Source organism: Cebus imitator, unplaced genomic scaffold (assembly GCF_001604975.1).
Source record: "Cebus imitator isolate Cc_AM_T3 unplaced genomic scaffold, Cebus_imitator-1.0 Scaffold528, whole genome shotgun sequence".
Taxonomy (NCBI): Eukaryota; Metazoa; Chordata; class Mammalia; order Primates; family Cebidae; genus Cebus; species Cebus imitator.
In genome coordinates, this window is record NW_016107843.1 from 1,278,688 (window position 1) to 1,287,129 (window position 8,442).

General features: G+C 38.8%; 1 protein-coding gene across 1 annotated transcript in view; it reads left to right on the forward strand.

The window, feature by feature from the left end:
- LOC108293271 (serine/arginine-rich splicing factor SR45-like) overlaps positions 1 to 8,442 on the forward strand; it is a 198,418-nt gene that overhangs the window by 148,014 nt on the left and 41,962 nt on the right. The window contains exon 3 of the mRNA XM_017514591.1: positions 7,602 to 7,707. The gene's annotated coding sequence lies outside the window, so the exon portion shown is untranslated. The remainder of the gene's footprint in view (positions 1 to 7,601; positions 7,708 to 8,442) is intronic.

The window sequence follows — 8,442 nt, forward strand, 5'->3', positions numbered from 1 at the left end:
GCCACGTGTGTTCCTATGCAACAATTTTGCATGTTCTTCACATGTACCCCAAAACCTAAAATGCAATAAAATAAATAAATGGGAAACAAACAAACAAAAAAGCTATGCAGGCCCATATGTGATGTAAAGAGCAAAGGGCTTTGCTTATTAGTCTTGGTTCCTCCACTTACTAGCTTTGTGGTTTATGTCATTGAGCCCTGGACCTGTTTCTGCCTCTGTAAAATGGGGAGATATATATGCATATATATGTATATCTATGTCATGCAGGGTTATTACAATAATAATTAAATGAGAACTTATAGAGGAGTACTTGAAAGTCTCAAAGATTGCATTAGATTAACAATAGTGAAGAAATTCTAGATTTAGTTATTAAATGATGGATTTGGGTTATTAAAAGAAGCTGTAAGATTTCCTTCTGTGAAAGTATTTTTTAAAAACACATCTGTTTGAATTTAGATTCTTTTTTGAATAACTGACATTTTAAATATCTGTAAGAATTACAGAAGAACTCACAATCCAGAGAGGATAAGAATTAAAGCAAGTCAGTTTATCTAGAGCGGCACCATTCCAATTTGGTAGACACTAGCCACATGTAGTTATTGAGCACTTAAAATGTGGCAAGACCAAATTGAGATTTGCTATAAGTGTAAAATATATGCTGGATCTCAAAGACATAGTACAAAAAAAGAATGTAACTTATTTTATTAATTTTAGTATGATTATATGTTGAAATAATACTTTGTACCCATTGAATTGGATAAAATATGCTATTAAAATGAATTTTACCTGTTTCTTTTTACTTTTTTAATGTGGCTACTGGAAAACTTAAAATTATATATGTGGCTCACATTATACTTCAGTTGGATGGTGCTGGGTCCTTGGCCTCCCAAAGTATTAGTGCTGGGTGCAGTGGCTCACACCTGTGATCCTAACACTTTGGGAGGCCAAGGCAGAAAGATTGATTGAGGCCAGGAATTCAAGATCAACCTGGGAAACATAGTGAAACTCTGTCTCTATAAACTATTTAAAAATTACCTGGGCATGGTGGCACATGCCAGTAGCCCAGCTGCTCAGGAGGCTTGAAGTGGGATCATCCCTTGAGCCCAGGAGTTTGAGGTTACAGTAAGCTATTATCATGCCACTGAACTCCAGCATGGGCAACAGAATGAGACCCCAGCTCCAAAAAAAAATCCTTATTGAATGGTCTTGAGCAAACTAAATCTTAAATTTAGATCTTTTAAGTTCAGATGAAGATAAAATGAAGAATTCTCCTGGCTCTCCAAGAACAAATAGTAGTAAAATAATACTTTACAGGAAAGTTATTTTTAAAGCAAACCACTTGAACCAGCTTCCCTAACTTTCCCTTATTTAAGGACCAGTCTGATAGGTAGACCCTGGTGGGATACTCACTTGACTATTGTTGGACAGCCCGAACTTTTTAGGAACTTAATAGTAGTTCTAATGCCATATGGCAGGTTGATTTCATTTAAGTGTGTTTAATTTGGTTTAGAAAATTAAATATTGCTACCTGTATTCCTAGATCCCCTTTTACAGGGAAATAAATTGATAAAATAAATATAGGCACATAGTTAAATATAAAGACACTAAACACAGAAATAGATTACTTTAAAATATTTTTTAAATTTCCTGAGAAATTACAAAATAAGAAAATACAACTTAGCCATAAAAAGGAACGAAATAATGCCATTCACAGTGACCTGGATGGAGTTGGAGACCATTATTCTCTCTCTCTCTCTCTTTTTTTTTTTTTTTTTTTTTTTTTTTTTTTTGAGGCGGAGTCTCACTCTGTTGCCCAGGCTGGAATGCGGTGACATGATCTTGGCTCACTGCAACCTCTGCCTCCCTGGTTCAAGCAATTCTTCTGTCTCAGCCTCCTGAGTAGCTGGAACTACAGGTGCATGCCACCATGCCTGGCTGATTTTTGTATTTTTAATAGAGACAGGGTTTCACCATATTGGTCAGGCCGATCTCAAACTCCTAACCTCAGGTGTTTCGCCTGTCTCGGCCTCCCAAAGTGCTGGGATTACAGGCGTGAGCCACCATGACCAGCTGGAGACCACTATTCTAACTGAAGTAACTCAGGAATGGAAAACCAAACATTGTATGTTCTCACTCATATGTGAGAGCTGAGCTATGGGGACACAAAGGCATAAGAATGACACAATGGACTTTGGGGACTCAGTGGGAAGGGTAGGAGGGGAGGTGAGGGATAAAAGACTACACACTGGGTACAGTGTACACTGCTTGGGCGACTGGTGCACCAGAATCTCAGAAGTCAACACTAAAGAACTTTTCCATGCAACTAAACCCCACCTGTTCCACAAAATTATTGAAATTAAAAAAACTACTCATTAAAAAAAAGAAAGTACAAGGAGAGTGAAGAGAGGTACCAGTTACTAGTCTATAAACAAAGCAATACTTCAAAACAGAGATGGTAACCCTGGGTCATGTCATTCACAGGTACATTCTGTGCTAACATCTGTAAGCAGTCAGATAATCACAACTTTAAATCATATTTTTATCATCTGCTTTCAAATTCCTTCCTACTTTGCCTCTAGAGTTGATTTGTAGGCAAATCGTGTTTTTAGTTTGCTATATCAACATGGACTTAATAGCACTTAATACATAATTCTTTAATTCACATTCACATTTAGAAACAAACATTTTGAGTTTAATATTCATGGAATCTATAGTTGTAATGCATATATAATGTATTTGTTTTTTTAATTGTGCTTATCTATTTGAGCTATTTAATACTTGAATTCAGGAAAACATGAGACCACAGTTTTTCTAGATGGAAGCCATCTTTTGCATCACTGCCCTTATCACTCGAAATATATTTTTATGTTGTTAGTTTTATATTGTCCAGTAACTGTTCTGATTTTAGTTCTGAAATGTCAGATCTGGTGACATTTAAATTGCTTTGAAGGCTGCCCCCCCAGCAATTCTGCCTTTGAGGATGGGTAGGTGATAAGAGACTAGACCAAGGACTTGTTCAGCCATTTACCAAATCGAAATATGTGGCTCAAATGGAGGGGTCTAAAGAGCATCCATTTCTGTTTTCAAACTTTCAGTATACCGAATGTATCATATAGCAAACGGTGAACGTGAAGATAAAAATATAATTTAGACTGGGCACGTTGACTCATGTCTGTAATCCCAGCACTTTGGGAGGCTGAGGCGGTGAACGACTGGAGGTCAGGAATTCAAGACCAGCCTGGCCAACATGGTAAAACCCCATCTGTACTAAAAAAACAAAAATTAGCCCAGCATGGTGGCAGGCACCTGTAATCCCAGCTACTCAGGAGGTTGATGCAGGAGAATCTCTTGAACCTGGGAGGCGGAGACTACAGTGAGCCGTGATTGTGCCACTGCTCTCTAGGCTGGGCAACGGAGCAAGACTCTTTCTCAAAAAAGGAAAAATACAAGTTAGTTACATGAAAGAGGTAAAATAGAAAACTGAAAAGAAGAGAAAAGATCAGTTTTAATTGTGGCAAACACCAAATCTGTTTACTTCATGACTCCAGTGTTATAGGATAGAGTTAAAATCAGGCTTTTGATTAGAATAGAGAGGAATGGAAAGAGAGAACTTAAGATGAAAATAGAAGATAGGAAAGGATGAGTTCTAATAAAATGAGAAGCTAAACATCAAAATGAGTAATAAAATTCCTAAGCTTTTCCTAGAATTAGAAGGCAGAACACCCTTGGAGAGGAAAAATCTGCAGGCATGTGATTGATGTTGTCTGGCTCAGCCTGGCCCTCCAGTGCTCTTGTTAAAAGCTTTCCTCATGGTTATGACTTCGCCACACAAACCCCACAGCTTCTTCACATCTCCCCTCCTGCGGTGCCTTTCTAACTACTTTTGGAGATGGAGGCATCTTTCCTGTGCCTCTGATCTCTTCCTTTGCAGTAAACACTGAGCCTGCTGGGCCCCCAGCCCACTGCGTGCTGGGCTCCACACATCCAGCTTCTCATTTGAATCTTTTTTGGGGGCGGGAGGGCTCTGGAGTACATGTGCACATCCTGCATCCTGCAGGATTGTTGCATAGGTACATACATGCCATGGTGGTTTGCTGTCTCTGTCCCCCTCCACCAGTCACCTATGCCAGGCATTTCTCCCAGTGTTATCCCCACCCCATTCTCCCCACCCCACCCTCATCCCTCTCCTCCACCACCACCCCCCGCCCAGCCCTGTGAGTGTTGTTCCCTTTTCTAAGCCCAAGTGTTCTCATTGTTCATCACCCACCTATGAGTGAAAACATGCAGTGTTTGGTTTTCTGTTCTTGTGTCAGTTTGCTGAGAATGATGGTTCCTAGGTTCCTCCATGTCTTTACAAAGGACACAAACTTATCATTTTTTATGGCTGCATAGTATTCCATGGTGTGTATGTGCCACATTTTTTTTTGTCCAGTCTATCATCGATGGGCATTTGGGTTGGTTCTAGGTCTTTGCTATCATAAACAGTGCCATAATGAACATACGTGTGCATGTGTCTTTATGATGGAATGATTTATAATCCTTTGGGTATATACCCAGTAATGCGATTGCTGGGTCAAATGGAATTTCTATTTCTAGGCCCTTGAGGAATCACCACACTGTGTTCCATAATGGTTGAACTAATTTACACTCCCACCAACAGTGTAAAAGTGTTCCTTTTTCTCCACATCCTCTCCAGCATCTGTTGTCTCCAGATTTTTTAATGATCACCATTCTAACTGGTGTGAGACGGTATCTCAATGTGGTTTTGATTTGCATTTCTCTAATAACCAATGATGATGAGCATTTTTTCATGTCTGTTGGCCACATATTTGTCTTCTTTCGAAAAGTGTCTGTTCATATTCTTCGCCCACTCTTGAGTGGGTTTGTTTGTTTTTTTCTTGTAAATCTGCTTTAGTTCTTTGTAGATTCTGGATATTAGCCCATTGTCTGATGGGAAGATTGCGAAAATTTTTCCCATTCTGTTGGTTGTTGGTTTACTCTAATGGTTGTTTCTTTTGCTTTGCAGAAGCTCTTAAGTTTAATTAGGTCCTATTTGTCTATTTTGGCTTTTGTTGCCATTGCTTTTGGTGTGTTAGTCATGAAGTCCTTGCCTGTGCCTATGTCCTGAATGGTTTTGCCTAGGTTTTCTTTTAGGGTTTTTATGATGTTAGTTCTTATGTTTAAATCTTTAATCCATCTGGAGTTAAATTTTGTATAAGGTGTAAGGAAGGGGTTCAGTTTCAGCTTCCTGCACAAGGCTAGCCAGTTTTCCCAACACCACTTATTAAACAGGGAGTCTTTTCCCTGTTGCTTGTTTTTGTCTGGTTTATCAAGGATTAGATGGTTGTAGATGTGTGGCGTTGCTTCCAAGGCCAGTGTTCTGTTCCATCGGTCTATGTCTCTGTTTTGGTACCAGTACCAGGCTGTTTTGATTACAGTAGCCTTGTAGTATAGTTTGAAGTCAGGTAGCGTGATGCCTCCAGCTTTGTTCTTTCTCATTTGAATCTTAACATTGCCCTTTCAAACTGATTTGGTAGACTCTGCAGGTACCACATCACTTGGCACTGCCCCATTTCATTGATTCTAAGGGAGCCATTTGTAGAAGTTAGCAGTCAGCCTGTAGGTGGTAGGACAAAGGCAGGACCAGCACCATGTTTTCTGACTCCAGATCCTTGGGGCTTTTCATCACTGCCACTTACAAACACACAGAGTGCTTCCTTTAAAAAAACAAATAAAACCTTCCCCTTAACCCTGCAATTTCTTTCCTACTGCCAGATTCTTCTAATAAGATCGTGCTCAAACCCAGCATGGCATAATAGAAGGACTGCTGACTTTGGAACTGGGCAGGCCAGGGTTCAAAACCTACCATTATGATAGCTGTATGACCTTGAACACGTTTCTAAGCCTCAGTTTCCCCATCTGTAAAATACATACCTCACAGGGTGGTTGGGACATCAAATGATAGTGACTATATTAAGTACTTAACCCAGTGACAGGTGTGATAATTTTAATTGATTATGACATAATTGTCTCCTGCATACTGACTTCAACCCTGACTCCTCCACAAAAACTGATCTTGCCCAGAATTTTCATGACCTTTTCTGGCTGAGTCTTAGAGCCTTTCTCAGCTTTCAGCCTTCTCCAGCTACACTTACACCTTAATTTCCTCTATTCCCTTGATTTTCTTAATATTTATTATTGATTCTTTCTTTCCTTGTGGCTTCTCTTTTGTCAAATTTTCTGGCTTCTTTTTCTCATTCAACCCTTATGTAAATGAATCTTCTAAGGTTACATCCACAGTCATTGCTCTGTTGACAAGACTAAGTTGAACTAATAAATCAGAAAGGAGGTAATGTTACTGTTTTGCTTTGTGCAGTACGTCCTTAGCCTTTGTTCTTCCTTTCCTATCTTCCTTCTACTTTCTCATATAAAAATGTCCCATTATATTTTAGTCATCAGCAAACAGATAAAGCCCCAGCGTTATTAGCACTGGATGGCTTTCATTATCCTATTCCATGTAGACATGGCAAGCGATTTCCATGCCCAAACTGTTTTAGATGATGATGATGATGATGATGATGATGATGATGATATTAACAACTTTGTTTTCCAAATAGTATTATAGAGCTTACACAGTAGTCTTACATACATTATTTGGATTTGTTTTTCAGAGTAACACTGTTACTTTGAAGAAGTAGGTAGGTAGAGTTGAGAATTATCTAACACTTTTTTCTTAGATGGAGTTTCACTTTTGTTGCCCAGGTTGGAGTGCAATGGCACAATCTTGGCTCACTGCAACCTCCACCTCCCAAGTTCAAATGATTCTCCTGCCTCAGCCTCCTGAGTAGCCGAGATTACAGGCACCTGCCACCATGCCCAGCTAATTTTTTACATTTTTAGTAGAGATGAGGTTTCACCATGTTGGCCAGGCTCGTCTCAAACTCCTGACCTCAAGTGATCTGCCTGTGTTGGCCTCCCAAAGTGCTGGGATTACAGGCATGAGCCACCACACCGAACCCCAGTGCATTTCATAGATGATATTTTAAAAATTCTGACTTGGACTCTAGGAGTAGTATCTTTTCTGTTTAAACCATAGTATTTTTTGCTCCCTATTCCATATAACTTCCCTGATGTGTCTATAAATGCTAGATTTTAGGCTAAAGAATAGACAACATATTTTTATTTTATTTAGGGGAAACTAAGAAAAAGAGGTAAAAAAAAAAAAACCAGTAAATTGAGTTTTTAGCTTATTAGCAGATCAAGGAAGAGTTACAAATTTGGAGGCTGAGACTTGATTACAAGAGTTGGGGAAAGTATTTGTGTATTTATTTTACTTTTGGGGAAAGTATATTAAGAAATGTATACTTTTTTTATTAATAAGAACTTATTCTATACTGTACATAGATTTAAGCTTGCAAAAAATATGAAAAGCTATATTGTCAAAGATTTTCAAGGGTAAAAAGTTAAGTTTAAATGGGGGATTTCATCTCTCTAGTTAGAGAAGTATTCATGTTACCATAGATCACATCCATTCATTCATCATTCACTCTAATTGTCTTTTGTTCCTACCTAATGAAGTATGCTGTATATTTGTTTTACAGATCTAAAGCGGGAAGCCAGTATCTGTCATATGCTGAAACATCCACACATTGTAGAGTTATTGGAGACATATAGCTCAGATGGAATGCTTTACATGGTTTTCGAATTGTGAGTGTGTATTTTAATTCTTAAAGGGTGAAACTTTAAGCTATGTTGGTTTGGGATAACGCTAACACTTTTCTCTTGGAATTTAACAGCAGTTGTGAACTTAGCTGTTCAGAAAGACCTAAAGTCACAAGAAAAAAAGATTATGTCATCATAAGGTTTACAGTGGCCAAAGATGTAAAAGCTGGGCGTATTCAGTTACTCTCCTGCTTTCAGCACACTTCAGAGAAGAGACTCCAAAAGAAAAATCGAGTTCAGAGGGATAGGAGGGCCCCAAAATATAAACTTCTGACCAATAGGAGTCCTAGTGAAGAAGAGTAAGATGAAAGTGGAGGTGTCCATGTAGCAAACTCTTGGCAACTAAAAACAAGTAATGACAGACTTAGCTTCCTTTTTTGATATCACCATATGGCATATAAGGGCAATTCTATAGATCAGTTTATCTTGATTTCAATAAGCCACTTGATATGTTTTTCACAGAATTTTTGTCAGTAAGATGGAGAAATGTGAGCTAAGGATAGTACAACTGGGTCATCCAGCTCTGGTCGGATGATTGAGTCCAAAGAGATTGTATAAAGCTTTATAGGACAGCATCCTGCAGGGTTTTATCTTTGATCCTATTCTGTTCAAAATTGTAGTCAGGCCGGGAGTGGTGACTCATGCCTGTAATCTCAGTGCTTTGGGAGTCTAAAGCAGGGAGGATTGCTTGAGGCCAGGAGTTCGAGACCAGCCTGGGAA